Source organism: Xyrauchen texanus, chromosome 15 (assembly GCF_025860055.1).
Source record: "Xyrauchen texanus isolate HMW12.3.18 chromosome 15, RBS_HiC_50CHRs, whole genome shotgun sequence".
Lineage (NCBI taxonomy): Eukaryota > Metazoa > Chordata > Actinopteri > Cypriniformes > Catostomidae > Xyrauchen > Xyrauchen texanus.
Genome location: NC_068290.1, coordinates 5915635 through 5938611, shown reverse-complemented (window position 1 = coordinate 5938611; position 22977 = coordinate 5915635). Strand labels below are relative to the sequence as shown.

The following is a 22977-nucleotide window of genomic DNA, read 5'->3' as shown; positions in this document are numbered from 1 at the left end:
AACAGCATATGTGACAATGTTGATTACCAACAAAATTAAGGTTTCAGTGAGGCACTTGCAATGGAAGTGAATGGGACCAATCACTACATTTTAAAATACACCTGGTTCTAAAAGTATAGCCACAAGATGTAAACAATATGTGTTAGCATGATTTTAGTGTAATAAAATTGCTTTCTAACCTTTTCTATGTAAAGTTATATCAAATTTACAATTTTGTTGCCACGACAACATAATTCCGTAAATCCCTGTAATCCTGCAAAAGCGACAATTTAAACAATTTAACAGAACTAGAATTAATGTAAGTGATTTCAAAAAATTAAAAGCTTCACATTTCTGCCTTTCAAACCTCAAAAAAATGTCCCCATTCACTTCCACTGTAAGTGCCTCACTGTTACCTCGATTTTTGCTTTCCTTTTTAAAGAAAGTTGTAATACATTTTTGTTATAATTAACATTGTGCCACAAATGCTGTCGATTGAGCATAAAAGTAGTTGTTGATAGTTCTAGCTCAAAAATCTCATTTGCAGTTGTGTTAATTAAACTTGCTGTATCACGAATCACACCAATTGATTGGCTTTAGAAGACTTTGAATATAAGGCACTTAAGTTGTATAGCCAACTTTTATGATGCTTTGTTTAAACTCAGGTTCATGACTAGAGGTCGACTCATATTGGATTTAGCCGATTCCGATAACTTAGGTGGTGGGAAAGGCAGATACCAATTAAATATCCAATATAAATTACCAGTTAAAACTGCTATATCGGTCTACCTCTATTCAGAACAACCTGAGGGTAAATAATGCCAAAATATTTGTTTGAACTATTCCTTTAAATATACTCTTCAAGGATGGGAAATACAAGACTGGAAATGTGCTGTGATTGGACAAGACAGTGCTTCTGTTCAGCAACCCATGGAATATCCTCCTCACTTTACAGTTGGAGGGATTAAAGGGTCTTCCTGTCCTGTGACTGACCTTAAAAGCCGATCCAGATGTCCCACACCCCTCGAAACAAAGAACTCAGGTGACATGTCTTATCTTGAGGGCACTTGAGCTTTTCTGAAGGGGCGCTTCTTTCTGAAGAAGTGTTTCATCATGCTGGCAAATGCCTTTTCAATTATTGCAAAAGCCTCTTTCTCACTTGTCTAAACTCAACTATTGTCCATGAGTATTACACATTCGGAATGGCTTCAGAGGTTTTTCTAGGGTTAAAAGTGACACTTTTCTGAATATTAGGAAGGAAAAGGCCACACAAATAGAACCTCAAAGAGTGGTTTATGCTCATGAAGAGACTGGGGGATTAGGTGGTACTCAGGGTCAGATTTTATGCAAAGCTCATAGCGTAGTTTGTAAACCAAAAGAGGATTCACAAACAGAGGGCACTGAGCTTTGTACACATCTAATATGTATGATATTTCCTTTCTGAAGCATTTAAAAATCTCAGTTCTCAGTAAAAAAATCTCATCAACTCTCAAAAATGGGTAGCAGACAGCAGAAAAGAATGCAATAATAAAATGAAACTACAGACACAAAAAGAGTGTCGCTGTTCAATTTACTTAATTGAGCAACACAATTCTAGAACATTTTATTTTATTGTGTTCTATCCCTTTAAATTTGTAAAACTGTTTACTTAATCCATTTGAGTTTTGTGGTGTTAATGGACCATTGATGAAACCAGGCAGGGATTACCATTTCCCAGCATGCTTTCCATGGTACTCAATGGGGAACGTCCTGCAAATGTTAAAATTAAGTGTTATTTTATGTGTTTTTGTGCAAGATGGGGATACTTGTGTGTTTAATGCTTTTTATGTTGAGATTTAGAAGCATTTCTGTTATGTTGGAGTTTTGGGTTTATCATTATGGTGAAGAATGAAGCTTGAGCTAACGATGAGGACAGGTAGATGTCTAAGTGTTTGTGCTGAGATTGCATAGTAATTTTAAGTTAAGAAAAATTATTTCAAACATGTGGAACCACGGTCCACAACTGAATCAAGTTTAGCCAAAGAGCTATTTTTAGGATTGCAAAATAAATAATACATTTTAACAGAAAAAAAAAAGCTTTCCATATTTTTGTTGTTGACATTAAAGGCGTGCGTTCAATCAAACTCTACTGTATTTTGCTATCCAATTCATCTGTCACAGGGTACAAGTGATATATGAACAGGTTGCGTGACATACCCTCATCCTTGAAAACCATGAACGAAACTACGTAAGGTAAAACAATATATGATCCAGACTGTAAACATGGCATCACTTGCAACGAGGATATGCTTTGTGCCAATCACAATGAGTTTTGTGCAATTAATTATTGGCATTCAGAATTCAATTTTGTAACAGTTTTGGTACTGTGTTGGGTCGCCAGTTGATGTTCAGCATATTTGGGTTCTAAAGAAAAACATGTTGAGAACCACTGGCCTGAATTCATTATTAAGTATTTCAACAGGTTATATACTTCGATAACTAACTAGGCGAATGGAACCGTCAAAGAACCAGCGAAGAAGGTAAATCCAACAATACTTTCACCCAAATTTTCTTATCATATACTCACACTAATGCCATCTTAAACTCAAATGACAAATATATTTTGATGGAGATATTATATCCATACAATGTAAGTCAGTGGGGTCCAAAATGTATAAGCTCGAAAAGGACATAAAGGCAGCATGAAGGTAATCCATTCGACTCTAATAGTTTAATCCATGCCTTCTGAAGAGATTCTATTGGTTTTGGTTGAGAAACAGACCAAACTATAACTCCTGTTCCACTACACTGTAAATCTTAACATCTGCAGTCTCCTTTGCCCAATCACGATTTTAAGCTTGATTACAATTCCTCCTGCCTGATGCATGCGCACAGCGCACAGCGCACATGCACCATGTCTTTCCAGTTTTTATGAAAGCACTAATTTTAAGTGCAGTTTTCAGGCATGCGCAGTGCGCAAGTGGCACTGGGTGGGAGTGTTTACGCTATCTGTCGGTGTACTGTATGTTAATGAAGTGGTGCAAAGTAAATAGATCATTGCGCCAAGACATTTAAAATGCATGTCTGTTTTCAGAGCAAAGTCTAAAGTTCCTACATCAGCAGTTTGAAAATTCCACCAGCAGGTGATAATACAGTTCATGTCCAAACTCTGAAAATACAGCGGAACATGAGGATCACTGTTGTAACCGTTTATGAAACAAACATTTGTGTTAAACTATCTATAGGTCATGGTTTGTTTTTCAATATTTATTTATTATGATAATGTTTAATTATCAATCGTAACACTCTTAGAAGATTCTATATAGAACCTTTTTTTAAGAGTTCTATCAAAAGAGCCCTAAAGCGTTCTTTGAGCCAGGTGGAAAGGTTCTATATAGAACCTATAAGGGGTTCCAAAATGCAACCATTACATTTGCTTTTTGTTCTTTTATTTTATTGATTTTTGTTTTATTACCGAACGTTTAATGGATATGTGAACTGAATATGTCATACACTATATATAATTAAATTAGTGAAATAACCATATAAAAGACATTTAAGTATTATTAAGTACTAGTTTGTATTTACAACAACACAAGCAATAATTAACACAATTCATAATGCAATAGTTATGAGAATTGTCTTAATAAATCAGCCATCTTCATGACAATTTAATGTGGACTCTCTACACGCTCTGAGGGGTTTGGACACCATCTGAAAGATCAGACTGAGGGTGGATGTGCTGATCCCTGCGAGTATGTGAAAAATTGAATAGACCTGCTGTCAGTATGTAGAGTAGTTATTGTATCTCTCTAAATTACATATTAAAACTGGCATGAATAGGAGTGGTATATTTTATCCATATGAAGATGTTCAAACTAGTAATGCTGTAAAATAATGAGAAATAATAGAAAAATATGTACCTTTTATGACATTGTTGATGTCATTGTTTTAAAGTCAAATGTCCCCTTTGACTTTCACTTCTCATGACTCTGATGATGTTGGTGGCCAGAACTTCACAAGTGCTCTGAGTTAACTGAAGGACTTTGCTAAAAACTGTATTAAATTATTATGGCATCTTCAATAAAAAATACATAATTATAAAATGTTTGTACATGACAATAAAACTACAAACACAGAATACTCACAAGTTGAGAAATTGAAACATTTCTATCACTTTCTCTCTTTGACTTTGGACATTTGACATATTCACACTCTTGAATAGAGCTTGATTCATCTCTTTATATCACTGCAGTTGGATTAATGCAATACTGTGTTGTGCTCCTGGAAACTTGTTTTATTTTTTCCATGTTTTCTAAATGCAATTTTGTTTTTAAATTAGAACATAGGCCTATCCTGTTATCAGGATCACTAGTCAATCCACAAAATAGATTTGAATGATTCGAGTTTGACATTTATCGTCGGCTTAAAGGGTATCTATTATGCAAAATTCATAAATTTGAACATTAACACTTTATGTTTGAACATAAATGCATGTTGGCAGTGTGTGTACACAACCACCCTATATGATAAAAATCCATCCAGTCCTTTTTATTAATCACCATTCATCATAAGCACTGTCTAAGAACAAGCCGTTCGCAGCTGCCCATGACTGTTGATGGACACTGCTGTTAATAAGTGAACATTGTGTTGTTTCATTATAGCGCATAGCGAACGTTGTAACAGTATTTGTGTGTGTGTGTGTTGCTCATCCATTGTTGCAAAACTGCTGAAAAACTCTACAATTAATAAATAAATGTATCAAATAACCATTCGGAAACTTCCTGGTTCATTCTCAAAGTTGTTAATTCTGGCGGAGTCTCTCTCTCATCAGTGTCTGACTCTGGTTCAAACACATAGGGCTGAACACTATTTTCGCTGTCAGTCATATTGCTTATGATGTCTAGTTATCTGAAGCAGAGATGTCAAAACTCCGCCCTATTCTGGATACAGGGTGGGGAGCACCAGCTCATTTGCATTTAAAGACACACACACAAGAACAGCTTGTTTTTATTCCCACCCAAAAATTGCCCTTTTCAACATGGTATAATAAATTATCTGTAGGGTATTTTGAGCTGAAACTTCACCGAAACATTCTGGAGACACCAAAGATTTAAATTAGATCTTGTGAAAAGTGGCATAATAGGTGCCCTTTAAATGCGCCTTTGATCAATTAGTTGGGAGGGGGGAACACAAGGCTACATGCTCAAGTTGTTTGCTGTTTATGATAAACACATTTTTTTTTCATCTATTGTTGAATTATGAGTCAAGAATAGACTACACCATAGGCTGTATATTAATATTAAAGCAAACCTGTCACCTAAAAGAGAAAGGACACTGGATCTGATCATCTGCCATTTGTCCTTTTCTAATCAAACCCAAAGCTGTAGAAGTACATTGTAAAGGTTTATTTTTATTTCTGCAGTATGAAATAATTCAAATGCAAAATGTGTTCAAATGCAATGTTAAAAACTATTTATAAACAAAACTTTCAATAATGTAATTTATGCATAAACATACATAAATACATATTATTATTCCACGTTGTCGTAGAGAGATTTTTAAATCACTGCAAAAGGGGACAGTGGAAGAAATTGTAGAGGGTAAAATTTAGGGATTTGGTATGATTTTTTGACCACTTCTTTATTTTTTATTATATATATGTTTTTATATATTGTTTGTAAAAGTACTGTTATAGTATCATTTAATTTAGAAATATTTTTGGTTTCATTTTTCAGTGTTTCATAAATGAATTACATTTTTCAAAATCAAAATCAACCAGTAGAACTGAAGTGCTTTAAAACTAGCCACAACCCTAAAGTTGTTATTACTGTAAAAATCAAGTTGTCTTAATAAATTATTACTTGAAATGTCAAGTTTTGGACTCATAATTCAAATATTTAAGTTCACTGAACTTATTTTTCTTAAAAATCCATAGACTTAAGATTTGAAGTGTTAATAACTCAAAATATTGAGTACAAAATTGAGGCTACATGGAATACCCAGAATCCCTTGCTGCTTAAATTATGTTTCCTTGGTCAGTGGGAACAGATTGGAGAATTTAAATAATTGTTATTAAGAATTAATGGATGTTTTAGCTCTTTTGTTGTATTATTTATTCTTTGTTGCAAATGGATGTGTAATGTCACCATTGAGGTGATCTGTGTCTCTTTGGTCAAGTTGGACCCTGGTCACACTATCTCAGTTCTCTTTGTGCATGTGCAGCTGAATTGTACATGTGCATTTCTGTAAAGAATTATTTCATAACTGACCTAGAATCAGTTAACATCTTTATTTGAGCTGTGCTGTTGTTTGATCTAAAACTGAATCAATTCAAGACAATTTACAATAGTAAAAACAACAATAGTTAAATTCAAATCTGAGTTAAGTTTACTTGCATGTAGTTAACTTAAATAGTTAAGTTCACTCTACTTGAAAACCAAGTTAATTGTACTTAAAAAATATGGGGTTTTGGGAGACCCCATTGCTCAATGGAATTAAAGGAACGAGTTTACTAAAATTAACTTATTAAGGTGTTTTAATAAGATGTTTAAATCTAATTGGTTTGATTGAAATAAAATTCTTCCATTAACAAGTGTTGCATTTACCTTGGCTAGAATTAATTCAACCAGCTTGATTATCAAACCCCTTCTGACATGTTTGCCAGGCTTCAATGGGTTTCCAACAGGTACTGTAGTTGTAATGTCTACATTTTCTCTCATCTTTAAAGTTTCTATTTTTTTTTTCCTGGTTCTTCAAATTCCTCTTGTCCGTTTGGTTCATAACATCATTCTGCCCCTCCATTTCTCCTCACTTTTTCCTTTCTCAGTGCAAGGCTGTCAAGGTTTTTTTTGGGGGGGTTCAGTGAGCTGTGAAATCGCACAAATTGCTGTTGCTTTACATCTGGCCCAGTGACAGAAAGAGAAGGAGAAAAAGGAGATAGAACAGAGATTTTCTGCTTCAACACTTCTGAACCTTTCCTGCCCCCCCTCGTAATCACACACAGACACAGAAGCACACGCACAGCTGCAATACTCCATCACCCGTAACACCCCCCTATCTCTAATCCACTCTCATCATACAAGCCACCCCTCCATTCCCACTCGACAACACCTCCACCACTTTGCTTCAGAATTCGGGTCACTTCACTAAACAACCACGCAAAACAGCCTCAAGAGTGATAAAACATTCTGACATGGTAGAGCATCCTATGATTAAAAAAAAGGTATTTGGTATTTTAGAAAACTATTCAAGAAAGAGTTCAGCCAAAAACCCACAGGAATAACTTTGTTCCGTGGAACACAAAAGAGAACTTTAGCAGAATCTCCGACATGCTCTGCTCCACGCAGTGAAAGTGAAAAGACACTGTCAAGCCGCAAAAATGACATAAAAGCACCATGTGAGTTGTCCATAAGACTTTTTTCAATCTTCTGAAGTCATACGATATTGAAGTCGTTATGCACTGAAAATTGTCCTTTCTGCCGCAACTCTCACATCTCATTCGTATTCGAATTTGCGTCACGCCAATGGTGCCAAACACCTTGGATGTTGTTGCATGTGTTACTGTATGTGTTAAAAGTGAATATTCTTGATAGCAAATGAGATATGAGAACTATGGCAGAGGGGAAGATTTTTGGTCTGTTCCTAGTAACGCTTCAGAAGATTTGGAAAATAGCACATGGTCATATGATCATATGACCGACGGTTGGACACTAAGTGGTACTATGTGGTAACTTTTGTTAAGCAATAGCCTACACAATAATGCAAGGCAGCTTGATTTCAAACTTTGAACTTTATTTTGTATTTATTTTAACTAAAAAAATGAAATGCAATTAAAATGTGTTGCTTAACTTTTTGAAAGATGGCTTTTCAACAGTTGTGAAGGGCAACATATCTTTGGCAACGAACCAACTTCATCCTTGCAGTCTCTCAATCATGGGCTACTGGTCGGGTATTCTGTTGTCCGGGCAAGAACATCAATTATTGTGGGTTGTTGTTGGTTTAATGTTGTTGTTTTTCATTACCTTTCATCCCAGGACCTGGTTTAGCTGTTTCAGAAGGGTAAAGACTTTGAATGTGTGTGAATAAATGTGTTATGTTCCCTCCTATGGCTGGGCAATATGCTAGAAATATGTTCACAATACATTAATATATATATATATATATATATATATATATATATATATATATATATATATATATATATATATATATATATATATATATATATATATATATATATCCACAATATCCAATTACATTGTCAACCCCCAGCTGAGGGATTGGTGAATATTCTTGCTTTAGTGATTTTGCATTGAAAATTAAACTCATTTATTTAAAACAATCTTAAACCAAAGACATTTCTAAATTCAAACTGTACTTTAAACAAAATGAAAAAGCAATTAAAATAATGAAGTGGTCAAAAATAAAATATATACATAATAAATTATATATATACATATAACCACCTTTTCTTTTACCATCACCCAAGTATCCGTCTATACCAACAGTCTATACAACAGGTGGAAAATTACTAATACAAATTAAGATCTACAAACAATTATAAATGTAAACATGGGGGGCTGGGTAGCTCATCGAGTTGACGCCAACTACCACCCCTGGATTCACAAGTTAGAATCCAGGATGTGCTGAGTGACTCCAGCCAGGTCTCCTAAGCACGGTTGCTAGGGAGGGTAGAGTCACATGGGGTAACCTCCTCATGGTCGCAATTAGTGGTTCTTGCTCTCAATGGGGCGTGTGGTAAGTTGTGCGTGGATCGTAGAGAGTACCATAAGCCTGTAGCACAAATAAACGTAAACTTAATAGTTATAATGATGATAATAATCACTGAAATATAAATTATGTTTCAAGGTGAACATGTTTTTGTATTATTTTAGGATTTACTCATAGATGTATAGGCTATGTATAAAGTGACCCTGCAGAGTTGCGCTCATCACAAACTGCTCTGTGGAAATAAAGTGAACTGAACTCCTGATAGGAGATGGTCTGAGATCATTTGAAGCATTCTTATATTGACTAATTAAGTGCTTACATTTCCATGAGTGAGACCTCCATGTTCAAAATATGTCAATTATGCAGTTCTCAAATGAATGCACTTTGACTTTTTTGTTTGTACAGTTTTTATCTACACACAAGACATAATCAATATTTGTGAAGGAGGGGGAATGAGGTCTTCAAACACTTTAAACATTATGTGAACACTGCTGTTTAGCCTGCTGTATACTTACCTCTTGTGGTTCCTTGCTGATACTGCAACCCTACATTTTTCCAAAGAGAACATTCTCTGCAGAACTTTGAGGTTTCAGTACATTTTCAAGGTTACCAGTATGCTACTGCAAAAAAAACAAAAAAACAATGGAAATTCAAAAGGTTTCTACTACAAATACCATTACGAGTGTAGTTACTTTTGGACCGTATTCCATAAGAATTTAATGGTTTGTATTGGTTTCCATTACTGATATGTATTGGTCTCTAATAGTATCCACTATAACATGACACCAATAGAAGCACATTACCAGTAGAGACCCACAGGGAAAGAAAGATGCATTAAAGTGGTGCCGAAACCCGGGATCTCGGCACCACTGTAACACTGTTTGGTCGGGCAATGGAGGAGTCCGGAGACAGCGAAGCAGGTTTGAGGTCAGTTTTTAATTCTCTCTCAACATACTCGACGGTAACTGTAGGAACACAGGAACACATAAGCAATAAACGTAAGCACAAGCATAAGAGTTAGCAATGTCCACCTTAAGGTTTCTCTCTCTCCCTCTCTCGACACTTGGCGTTCCTTTTATGTCTCCCTATGCATCACTATAACAAGACACAGGTGTTAGGGTTAATTATAAACCAGGTGACAAGCCTTACCACTCTCTCTGTCTCTCTCTCCCGCAGACCGACACACGACCACGTCCCCACGCCACATAGTCTCTCTAACAGTGTTCGGGATGCAGACACACTCACTCAGTTTAACTCTAGACTAAAGACTCATATATTTAGCCAGGCATACACCTAATTTATCCTTCAACTCACAATTAGGCTGCTTTAGTTAGGTCTGCCGGAACCAGAAACATCCATCATGATCTATAACTCTGCAAAAAATGTAATGGCATCTACACTAATATTATTCTATATTAATATGGAAATAATTAATATCATATCCCGAGGTTACCAGAGCCTGCCAGATCCAACTCTGTTCCTGTTTGGTGATGGAATCCAATGTAGCCAGACATCAATTCAGTTTTTTGACTTCAGAGGATGAACTGATGCCAACTCCAACTGCAAGAGATGGGATAATTCATATGCCACTGCCCGAACCTTGGATTTAGGATGGACCCACCAAACCTCACCAAAATGACCTGCAGGTTGAACTGCAATGCACCTCATAATTTATCTCAGCCTGCATCACTTTTGTTTATTGATGGACTACACTCTTGAAATACATAGACTATAATTTAATAGCCAACAAAAGCCTTCATCAGCCAACTAACAAAGGACAATGCATCTATGTGAACATCTTCAGTTAATCCAGGATGGACTTCATAAACTTTAGTCATTAATCAAAGAAGATCATAAAGAAATATTTTATTTTTATTTTTAAAACACTGGACCTTAACGTTTACTTAATTTACAAATATAAAACCATGACTTGCACTCCACACAAATAATTAATATTGGCATTATATTCATGATGTTAGTCAGAGGGGAACTGGCCCCCACAGTGAGTCTGGTTTCTCCCAATGTATTTTTCCAATTATATATATATATTCTATTCACTTTTAATTTTATTCTATTTTATTTATTATTATCTGTCTTGTTGTTGCATTGTTTGTGCACTGGAAGCTTCTGTCGCCAAGACAAATTGCTTGTATGTGTAAGCATACTTGGCAGTAAAGTTCATTCTGATTCTGATTCTGAAATAGAGAGCGGTGGATTAAGACTCGTGAGAAGATGCCAAATTTACTGACACCCCCTCACAGCTGTGGTAATTCATTTATTAAACGAATTACATGGTAATATAACACAAAGCATAATGTTAAAATAGTACACTCAATATAAAAAAATAAATAAATACAAAAATCATATAAAAATGTTTGCTAGATTTACGCTGCTAAATAAGGGGGAAACGAGTCATCACAGTCTGTGAAAAAGGTCTATAGCTCAATGTTTCCCACTGGGTGGCGCTGTGATTAGACGCGATACCTCTCTGCAGATCAAATTATTCTGACGTCACAATGTAGGCAGCGTTATTTTTTCGCCATCCGTATTTCGGAAACTCCTGCTATTTATATACTTAGACGTCAAATGATTGGACGAAAGTTGTCTATATGTCACCAGCTTGACGACGCCTTCTGACTGGATGGTTTTTTTATTTTTTATATTGCAACATATAACAGGGGAATATAAGTATATAAATCATGTGCAGATTAATATACATATCATACAATATACTTCTTATAGACTTAAAGCACCAAAGATCAGTTATGAATCTCTATCAATAATCTTTTTCAACAGCATAGATGTCGATCAGCTTTTCTGTTGTTCTTTAAAGAATGTAAAGAATCATAAAAAAAAAAAATAAATATTAAAAGGTCATTGTAGAAAAGTCTAATATTTGGTACATTTGACATACACTTTGCTTTGTGGATGAGATATCTCCCAAACAAAGCAAAAACTTTAACAGTGTTGTCAATCTCCAATAACCCACTACCACATTCCAAAAACAAGACATTGAATCAGTTATTTGGATAGTTTTGTTAAAAATCTCAAAAACATTTAAAGAGATTTGAGACCAACATTATTTTGTATGCCTACAGTTAAAAAAATAAGTGTAAGATTTTTTCTGCTTCCTCTTTGCAGAAACAACATAATGGTGAAAGATCATCCTTAAATATGCTAATAAAGGCATTGCAGGGGTTATATCGATTTATTATTTTAAATTGGATTCCTTTAATTTTGTTAGGAATTACATATTTATTAACATCTAACCACAATTTCTGAACGAAAAGAGACAGATAATAACATGTCCATTTCATAACAGTGCTAGGAGGAAGACTTTTATCTTTGGTTAATATCTTTCAAATAAACAAATTATATATATATATATATATAAAATCCTTGATTTCAATGACCCAACCATGAAACCTGGAAGTGAACCAGTTATAGAAATATATATCTTTTCATTTTTTATAAGATGAAGTAGTTTTGGGGAAATACAACAAACAAATTTTAAGAGGTTCATTCATTCCAAAAGTATTAATGAACTCATTGTAACTATACATTTCACCAGAATGATTTAAGAAATCTGCAACAAATATTCATCCTTTGTTAAACCAGTCTATCTTGAAAAAAGTATTGTTTTGAATAATATATGTTGATTGTTTCAAATTATGCATGAGTGTGGATAAAATGTTTTTATGTCTGGTACATTTGAAATTGGTGGTGGTGTAGTGGTCTAAGCACATAACTGGTAATCTGGTAATCAGAAGGATGCTGGTTTGAGCCCCACAGCCACCACAATTGTGTCCTTGAGCAAGGCACTTAACTCCAGGTTGCTCCAGGGGGATTGTCCCTGTAATAATGGCTCTGTAAGTCGCTTTGGATAAAAGCATCTGCCAAAAATATAAATATATAAATATAAAAAAAAACCATGCACTATTATTCCCATTGAGACAATGTTTGATCCAATTCATTTGAAAGATACTGTTAGTAGTACTAAAGTATAATGCATTCAACCCTCCCTCTGATAAACCTCTAATAATTGTTTTCATTTTAACATACTCTGTCTTATTTCTCCAGATAAATCTGTATAAAATAGTATCGTGGCCGCACACATCTTAGAATCTACAAAGAGGGATAATGCAAGATATACCAGTCTTGAAGTCCCTTCTGCCTTGGAAACCAATACGCAACCCTGAATTGATAAGTCTCTTTGGAGCCCACAGTTAAAAATATTTATAGTTTTTTGTAATTTTTTCTAATTTTTCTTTGACTCTTTCAGAGGCCGATTTGCTAATCAAAATTCCTAAGTATCAAACCACTTATTCGACCTCTATTCCCAGTAGCGGTTCTAGCTTGTTTGGTACCCTGGGTCAAATCTGCTTCAACACGCCCCAAAGGTTGTTGACTGCAAGATGCCACCCTGGGCAACTGACTATGTTGCCCATGCCTAAATCTGCTACTGTCTATTCTGGATATATTTAAGTCACCCAATTGATGCACTGCCATAATCTCACATTTACACTTATACACAGATTGACCTGAGGCATCAGATAGCTATTTTATTGCCTCCAGAATAATGGGGACCTGGTTTTTGTTCTTTAAAAATAAACAGGTATCATCTGCAAGTTGAGTAATAATTAAATTGTGATCTCCTACCTCAATGCCTTTAATTTTAGAGCAATGTATAATATAGAGATTTAATTCAGCTACTAATAAAAATAAAAAGGGGGATATAGGGCAACCATGTCTAATACCTATTTGAAGAATAAACCATTAGAGACATACCATTAGACAATGATACATTACTAGAAAAGTAATTATAAAATCTTTGAACCATATTTATAAATCCTGGGCCAAATTCAAAAGACTTTAAAGCCTGATACATAAAGTTGTGTTCTACCATATTAAAAGCCTTGTAAAAATCCAATCTGACAAAATATTTGTGTTTTTGTCATTTTATTAATAGTAAATGGCTGAATAAATGTACTGGAAAGAAAATAATTAGTTATATGTGACATCACTTTGTCTTGAACAATAATGAGTGATATGAATTACAAATTTTTTTATGACAAACTGACTTTGCTTATCTCCCACATCTACAGTATGGTTTCACTTTATGCCAAATATGAGAATATAAAATATCAAGGTAACGATCACGTCCCATGAGAGAATATGTATTTTTTTGTAATGAACTTTTTCAGACTTTTTTGAGATGCTGTGGAAAAGAATCAGAATCAGAAAATGTAAACGAGGTGCGAGATGCGAGGCTTTTTTAATATTATTTTTAGGCTCCAGTGTTGTGAACTTTGTGTTAAAATGTGTACCTGACCTGACCTGACAAATCTTTTCATAATTACACATGCAATATGACATCATACGGATAGAATATGCTACATGGAGTTTGTATTTTTTTTTTTTTTTTTAATGAAATAAAATGTGGTTAAATCTTGAAAAACTAAATATAAAATCTAATAATGATGATGACTAAATGCAGCCGGTGCCAGCCAAACATCACTTCAATCTATTATGACGGACTTCAGAGGATGAAATTATGCCAACTCCAACCTGCATCACCTCGGTCTATTTATGGACTACGATCCTGAAATGAAATGCTTAGACTAACAATTGCCAACAAAAGCCTTCATCAGCCAATTAACAAGGACAATTGCATCTATGTGAACTTCTGCAATTAATCAAGATGGACTTCAAAGACTTTGGCCATTAATCTTACAGTTCAAACACAATCTATGTTTAATCAATGACCCTCATCACTTAGTTTAATAATTTTAAACCATGATTTTACCTATACATAATTAATATTTACATTACATTCATAATGTTAGCCAGAGGGGAACTGGCCCCCACAGTGAGTCGGGTTTCTCCCAAGGTTATTTTTCTCCATTAATCAACATTTTATGGAGTTTTGTGTTCCTTGCCACAGTCGCCTACAGCTTGCTCACTGGGGTTATTAATACAATTATCATTTAATTATTTATAAACACTATTAAAATTCGTATTTTATCTAAATTACACAATGATGATTAATCGACTTTATAGACATTACAGTTCTTATCGTCTGTTAATGCTAATATTCTGTAAAGCTGCTTTGAAACGATGTGTGTTGTGAAAGGCGCTATACAAATAAAATTGACTTGACTTGACTTGATATACATTTTTACAAACTATATACAGTTAAGTGAAACACATATTTTTATACCCTTTCAGAATATATACAAATATAAGAGATAAAAGATAATAATATATCACTACCTTTCAGAAGCTACACAGCACAATATTTACTCTAATTTACACAAATCATCATCACATTACATCACAATCAAGTTTACACCCCCTTGGTTCTTCTTGTGTAGGCTTCTTGAGCATCAATGAAAGATTGCACCTTTTGTAATAGTTGTGTATGAGTCCCTCAATTGTCAAAAGCTGGATCATCAAAAGCTCTCAACATCATATAGCCACTGAAGAACTCAAATGTGGAGAAGATGCTGGAACACTAAAGATTATACAGTAGTTGGGGAATTTTCTTATGAAAAGGAGACAGCTTCACTGCTCAGGACAAAGCAGGGACTCTTGAACAATTATTACACAAATAGTTAATGATCATCGAGAAAGCAACGCATCCATCATATTAAGAACCAAGGGAATGTAAACTTTTGAACAGTATAATTTGTGTAAATTCAGTTACTATTTTGTCTTGTGGGATATATGTGAGTATAGGTTATGACAAATAGCTTCTTTTGGGCAGAACTACATACCTACTCCCTGCTATTTTATTGGTCCCTATCCCTAAAGCCCACCCCTACACCTACCCCAAACCATACAGGGAGTCAGAAGCCACCTGGAAAACACTCTTAGAACATACTACTTAGTTGAGAGTAGAAATGTGGCACCGGGAAACTGTTGGATTGTTTTAATTAGCACTCTCTTGCAGTCAGACACCACAGTACACGGTTACCATTTGTTGGAGAGATCTGAATTCCTTTAGATTTTTCTTTTAAAATTACTTCTTCTCCAGGTACCTGAATAAGAGGTTAACCCTTAAATGCATGATCATTTCACCAAACACTCTTACATATTTGGGTCTTTAAAGACCAGGCACATATATCTATAAAAAGTTATCTACAAAATGTTGTCAAATAGCTTCTTCATGGTGATATTACATAAACTATAGCCAATGGGCTGCGATGGTAGAGCTGGGGTCCCGTTCTTCTTGTTAGACCATGGGTTTTGCTCATATAAGATCATCGTTAGATCCCATTTGGCCTCATATTCCTCACAGTGATTGCACTTTAGAAATTCAAAACAACTGTTTGCATTCAGAGTTGGTGCGATTCCTGGTGGACTTGAACTTAAAAAGTTCAAGTCCACCAGCAGCTGCAGTGTAAAGTGGGTTTTATTTGAACAGATGCCATAACAATGACTGTGTTGCATGAAATATCATATTTTATGTCAAATCTGAAGTTTGTCCTTATCCATTTTCAGCTCAATGTATGTGAAGCAGCCATTTAACGCAGCTCTATTCTGGGCTGCCAAAAACAAAACAGAAGTGGTGGAGTGGTGCATTAGTTTGTAAAAACAGTACCTTCAGAAGTAGTATTTATTTGTATAAATATAGTACTAATTTATCTTGTAATAAACAAAGAAATAGATATCCTGTGATAGTAAATTTATATAGATATTAAATAATCATAAAAAATATCATAAATAAAAATAAAATGACACTATTACATACCTAGGGTCTCTATTGAGTACTTTTGGTACTTCAACCATTATAATTTGTGTGTGTGTGTGTGTGTGTGTGTTACACTATTTATAAGAAATAGATAGATTAAGAAATACTAAAGAGGTGTGGGCACAACTCCAGAAAATGGATGAGGTACAGGGGGTGAAATGAGGTCCCGATTCTCTTAAGACCTGAGATATGTGAATGTTAGAAAACTTAAAGTACACACTGTATAAATTAAATAAATAGTCTCTGCACTTGTGAATGTTGCATGGTATTTGATGAAGACTACCTGGTGTCTTCCACCTTTTTTGGCCCAAGGACCCCTTGATGGGTACAGAGACGGACAAGGGCGTAGATTACACTGGGATGCGGAGGACGTTTCCCTCTCACTTTAAATAAAACCAAACTTTGTCCACCGCACTTTTTCCTGGAGCAAACTTGTTTACATTGTGTGTTATATAGCAAATGTGTATATGTTTAAATTCACTGGTCAATTGAGTAAGAGACGATAGCTGCTCAACCACAAACTACTTGCTCATCATGTAGCGTCGTTTCCACGGTGGCAATGTCAGTGTCAATCCCCCAAGCTGGATCTCAGTTACTGGTCACAACATTTTCAGTAGCAAATTTAGCAGTTAAGTTAAATAAAATAATAATTTGGACTTCAAACCAATTACCAGTAATTGTGTGTGTGAACGTGTATGTGTGAAGACATACTTGTGTAAAGACCAGTGAGTCTACCAGTGCGAGTCCACCGAGGACACAGACAAGGCGGCACCCATCATAGCACTTAAGTATCTTTTTATTTTATCTCTTTTCTTATTTACTTCTACATACGAACATGTCTATTCACGAATAACATGTGCCTTCAAGCACATCCCTGTTATCTGTTACAGACTGTTTACACAATATAGCTGCAAGACAACACACAACCCACACAATCTATGGCCACTTGCACTTCAGCACCATCTCCGCTTTCTTTCTCAGTTGGACTCTAGAACTGCCAGTCTGCTGTGAACAACGCTGACTTCATTCCAGCCTTTGCCACACAGTCCACCCTCTGCATCCTGGCACTGACAGAAACACGGATATGTCCAGAGCATATAGCAACACCCGCTGCTCTCTCCAACAACTTCTTCTCTTACACACCTCGACACACCGGTAGGGGTGGGTGAACAGGTTTGCTCATTCATAACAACTGGACCTTTTCACCACACTGTTCTCTATACAACAATACATATTTTGAATTCCATGCTATTACTACAATACAACACACAAAAATACATGTTGTTGTCATCTATCGCCCTCAAAGTCAGCTGACAAACTTTCTCGAGGAGTTTGATGTCCTGATGTCCTGATGTCCTTCTTCCCAAAGGATGGTGAGCCACTTGTGGTTCTTGGTGATTTCAAGATACACCAAGACAAGCCCCAGGCCACTGAACTGAATACTCTTCTGGAGTCATTTGACTTGGAAAGACTAAGCACCACAGATACTCACAGATCGGGCAACCAGCTGGACCTCATTTTTAAACGTAACTGTACCAACTCAAATATTCTTGTTACTCATTTACATGTCTCTGATCACCACTTTGTTCAATTCATCATGACTCTCCCATCTACATTAAAACAGACTCCACCTTTGGTGTCTCTGATTGCAACTATTTCAGATAACGTTAAATCTGCAAAAACATCCTACTACCACAACAAGATCAACAGCACCACAGACACTCGCAGCTTGTTTAGAACATTCAACACACTTATCTGCCCTTCCCCTCCACCACCTCACACATCACTGACAGCAGTCTTCTCCACATTTCTTACTTCTAAGGTTACAACCATCAGCAATACATTCTCAGCACCTCACCCTGTCGACCACCCATCTCCTGTATGCAACTCCTCTGTCTCTATGTTCTGACTTACATTGAGGTCTCTAAACTCCTCCACTCCAACCACACCACCACCTGTTCCCTTGACCCCATTCCTTCTCACTTTCTCCAGGCCATTTCTCTGTCAATCCCATTTGCACTCACACACATAATTAACATGTCTCTACTTACAGGCACTTTTCCCACTACATTTAAGCAGGCTCGAGTAGCCCTACTGCTGGAGAAACCCACACTTAACTCCACACAAATAGCACACTACAGTCCAGTCTCTCTCATCCCATTGATGGCAAACACACTCGAAAGGGCAGTTTTCAATCAAATCTCTGCCTGTCTCTCACAGAACAAGCTGCTGGATGACAATCTGTCCGGCTTCAAAAGTGGACACTCCACCGAGACTGCCCTGCTGACTGTCACGGGGTCACTGAGACGGGCGAAAGCTTAATCCAGATCATCCGCCCTGATTCTGCTGGACCTTTCTTTCACTGAGCATCACAGAATCTGTTCTTGGCTGCTTTAATCCCTATCTCTCAGGTAGGTCCTTCAAGGTAGACTGGAGAGGTGAGGTGTCCAAGCCACATCAGCTTCTTACTGGGGTACCTCAGGGATCAGTGCTTGGGCTACTTCTCTTCTCTATATACACAACATCACTGGGACCATCATTCAGGTACCTGGTTTCTCTTACCACTGCTACGCTGATGACACGCAGTTCTACTTGACTTTCCAGCCCAACGACATTTAAAATACAAAATATTATAACTGTTTTCAACTACAGTTACAATTTAAATCATTGGTAATTATAGAATACAGTTACATTCAAAAAGTATTTTGATTACTGAAGAGATTATTTTGCATTTTATTGTCATTTGTTTCATTTAATATTGTGTTACATTCATACAAACAGACAGAGAAGTACGTTTGAAGTTAGGAGCAGAAGAAATATAAACAAACCTTGTGTAACTTGTCAACTTTACGCTAAGTTAAAATGCTATTTATAGCCATTTTACATGCACATGTTACCAGACACGATCATATTTATTTTATCAAGAAAATTCACGTTGGATCATCATTTCTATTTTTCTAGTAAGACCTTTGATATTAGGGCAAAATAATATTCTTGATGATCATTTTTGGATTGTTTCCTTTAAAAATATGAAAATATCCTTAAAACAAGATAAGTTTGATTTATCTTTTTTAGAAACAACATTGCATAAGATATTTAGGTTTTTCAAAGAATGTATTTTTAACATGTGTATTTTGTGTTACTGTACTGGAGGAGTTTTTATATTCAAAACAAGTGAAAAATGTACCAGTGCTGAAGAATTAATCCAACGCATTTAGAATACGTTACTGACCTTGAGTAATCTAACGGAATACGTTACAAATTACATTTTACAGCATGTATTCTGTAATGGAATACATTTCAAATGTAACCCTTCCAACCCTGGAAGTAACATATATATATATATATATATATATATATATATATATATATATATATATATATATATAAATATATAAATGAACATGCATATTATATATTTTAAAGTGCACAGTTAAATTAGAGTCAATAAATAAAGAAAATGAATACTTACAGATTGCTGCTTTTGCTATTATGCAAAATCATCAATGACTTTGTCAAATCTGCCCAGCAATCACATGGTTGATACTTATTTTCTCAAGACCACTGAGTCGATCCTGTGACATGATGTACATATAATGTTGGGGGAGTGGGGGTTGTACTTGCTTGTTTTTATTGTTACCCCCCTCTGGAATCTAAGTCCCTGAATACAAGAAAATGTAGGCTGTCATCCGCTCAACCGCACAGCGAGACCAACGCAAAGCAGACGCGTTTATATGCAAGACCGACTAGTGCAGCATTGCTCAAACTGATCTGCGTCACGCTTTCAGTGGCACGTGATGAGCAATGGTCGCGCGAAAGATTTGTACGCAGTTGACTAGAGGAGTCTCGTCACACTTTAACAAAATTTACCTTTTCCATGTAGTTCATAACTCAATAAAACACAGATATGTGGGGGGATTACTGCAAGATGAAGATTTGGCATGCATGTGCGTGGGACTATAACATCTCGCTTTCGCTCGCGTGGAGGATCAAGCAATAATGTGTCATACAGTACTGCGGAGCCACAACGGGCTGCCTGGTTAACACTTGCTTTTACTGCAGGCTGGTTCTTTTTATTTGATTTTATCAGTACTGAAGCACAAACATCAGTAAATGAGAAGGTAATCAAACTTTCACCTAAACTTTAGGTAATCAAAAGGAAAAAACAGAAATCCACAAGATTTCATTCTCCAGTATCCTACAGCACCATGGACAGTACCCACAGGCAAGACTAGCAAAGTCCTTCAGTCTGTCACATGGTCTGCAACGTATTTTAATACATAAGTGAGAGCATAAGAAGTCTTAAAAACACTTCCACTCTTTATGAATCATGTTAGTTAAATTTACATTAATAAAAAAAATTAAATTGCAATAAAACATTCAGTGATGTAATTAGGAAGTAGGATAGATCCTTTTATAAGTAAACAAGGAAAAAGAAGATTATCCAAATGCATAGGGTACAATGGGGCTAAAGGCACACCTTAAGAAAAAAAAATGGCCTTTTTCTGGTCACAAAAAGTTCTTTTTATTGAATACTGTTGTAGCAACATCATTTTTGTGAAAAGAAATAATAACGGAAGGTGGTTTTGATTAAAATTCAGTTTAGTGGTGTGTGTGTGTGTGTGTGGGGTATACTGATACTGTGTAGATATAGGGGCAATAGTTACAGTGCAAATGATTTCCTGTTCATTTCAATCACATTTTAAGTATTCTATAAACAAATTAATTGCCATTGAATTTGGATCAGTCAATATGAGCCCACATTTTTTCAGAACAAATCTATCCCCCCTTAGAATAACTAAAATAATGGGTTTTATAGGGGCCTTTAGCCCTTGCAACAGGGGGGCTTTTTAACCCAAATGCCATTCTTTCACTTATTGGACAGTTATTAAAAATAATTTTGATTTAATGACCTTGAACAAAACTGAAAATGATAAAAAATCAAAGCTTTTTGTCTCAAACTAAATTTGTTAATTTCAGTGATTTCCATTGACTACATACATTTGCAACATTTAAAAATCATATAAAAAAAATTAGATCAAATTGTCTAAAAAAAAAAAAACACTTTAGACACCACATGCAGTGCAGTGACAAACAGGTGTATAGGATAATTCTGGTGTAGTTGTTATTGCTATTTAGTGTTTTGGGAGAAAATAAAATTAAAGGAGCATTAAATAACATATGCCATTTTTATGCGTATGAGTCACACATGTGTCAACATGATCATAATCAATTGACTTGATAGTTGACATGGACTCCAAATTAGAAAAAGTACATTTAAAGACTTAAATATTGTAACACTTTTTAAAGGGAGTTTTCAATGCACTCTCTGTTGAAACGTGCAGCCATTTGATAACCTTTTCTAGAAAATCCCTAGAAATATTTAAAAAATATGTCAAATGATTTGTCCTGCAGCAGTGCAAAGAGCAAAATGCTTGAGACTTGACTTCCAGGACATAGGTAACTTATAAACATAGGTAAAGGTATGCCAGATAGCACACAAATTGCCTACTCTATATTGCCATATTGAAATATTTTCAACTGGAAAGCATCTCATTCCAATTAACATCTGCAAAATGATTCGCTTTATGAACATTATTAATCATAAACGTCTCAAAGACATCTGCTGAATGTCTTATTGACATCTGAGAGGAAACATCTTTTTGACATATTGCAGATGAGCAAACCCAAAAAATACATCTTCCAGATGTGAACACACACATCAAATGGACGTCTGGGTTATGTATGTGTTATCAGGAAATAGCACATATTGTGGAAATTGACTTATTTTGCATTTGAGATTATTTTGTAAATGCATGATTATATACTTGCTGCTCGATCATATTTCTATAGGCCTACATTAATTATTTAAAAAACGCACACATGAACTAAAAAAAACCACATTTGAACATGGCAGCACAGTAGGCCTACATAAAGAAACATTTTACCTACATAAATATCTGTTGTGGAACATGCTGTGTAAAACGTGTCTTTTTTTTAATAAAAACTTAATAAAGCTGGACAATTTAAAGGCTACTTAGCAAAACAATCAATACAAAAAATTATAATACTAATTATTTCAAGTTCACTTCGAAAAGGGGACCCATATAAAATAGCCTATTGACTAAATTAGCGGACAGGTTTGCTGTATGCCATCTCGCCGAATGTCGGGTTCACAAGTAAATGTCGGGTTCACATTTAGACTGTTTTCGTTGTGTAGCCTACCTTGTTCTCATGTTGTCATGGTGTCATAATCAGCAATCCGTCACGAGAAGTTTGGCCTGATTTCACGTTGGAGATGACTTAGTTTCAAATGTTTAACAGGCTGAAAATCGGTTACCACTTGTGTTTGGAATAATAACACATGGCGTTGGACAGTTAACCGATGCCTGTCTGAAAATAGATATGAGTTCTGTATAGCATATTGCGCAACGTGGTTGAAGGACATTGGCGCATTGTTCGCCCTGGGACTTGAGGGGTTTTATTTATAGTCATTTTATCTTTTTATCAGAGCATCAATGGAACCGAGTATC

At 35.5% G+C, this 22977-nt stretch overlaps 1 long non-coding RNA gene across 1 annotated transcript; it reads right to left on the bottom strand.

Moving 5' to 3' along the window:
• Nucleotides 1-8206: 8206 nt before the first annotated feature.
• On the bottom strand, nucleotides 8207-22817 carry LOC127655652 (uncharacterized). The gene is made up of 3 exons (XR_007972064.1): nucleotides 22670-22817; nucleotides 9207-9311; nucleotides 8207-8754 (listed from the first exon to the last, which is right to left on the bottom strand). It is a non-coding gene; the product is annotated as an uncharacterized LOC127655652 (long non-coding RNA).
• Nucleotides 22818-22977: the final 160 nt, after the last annotated feature.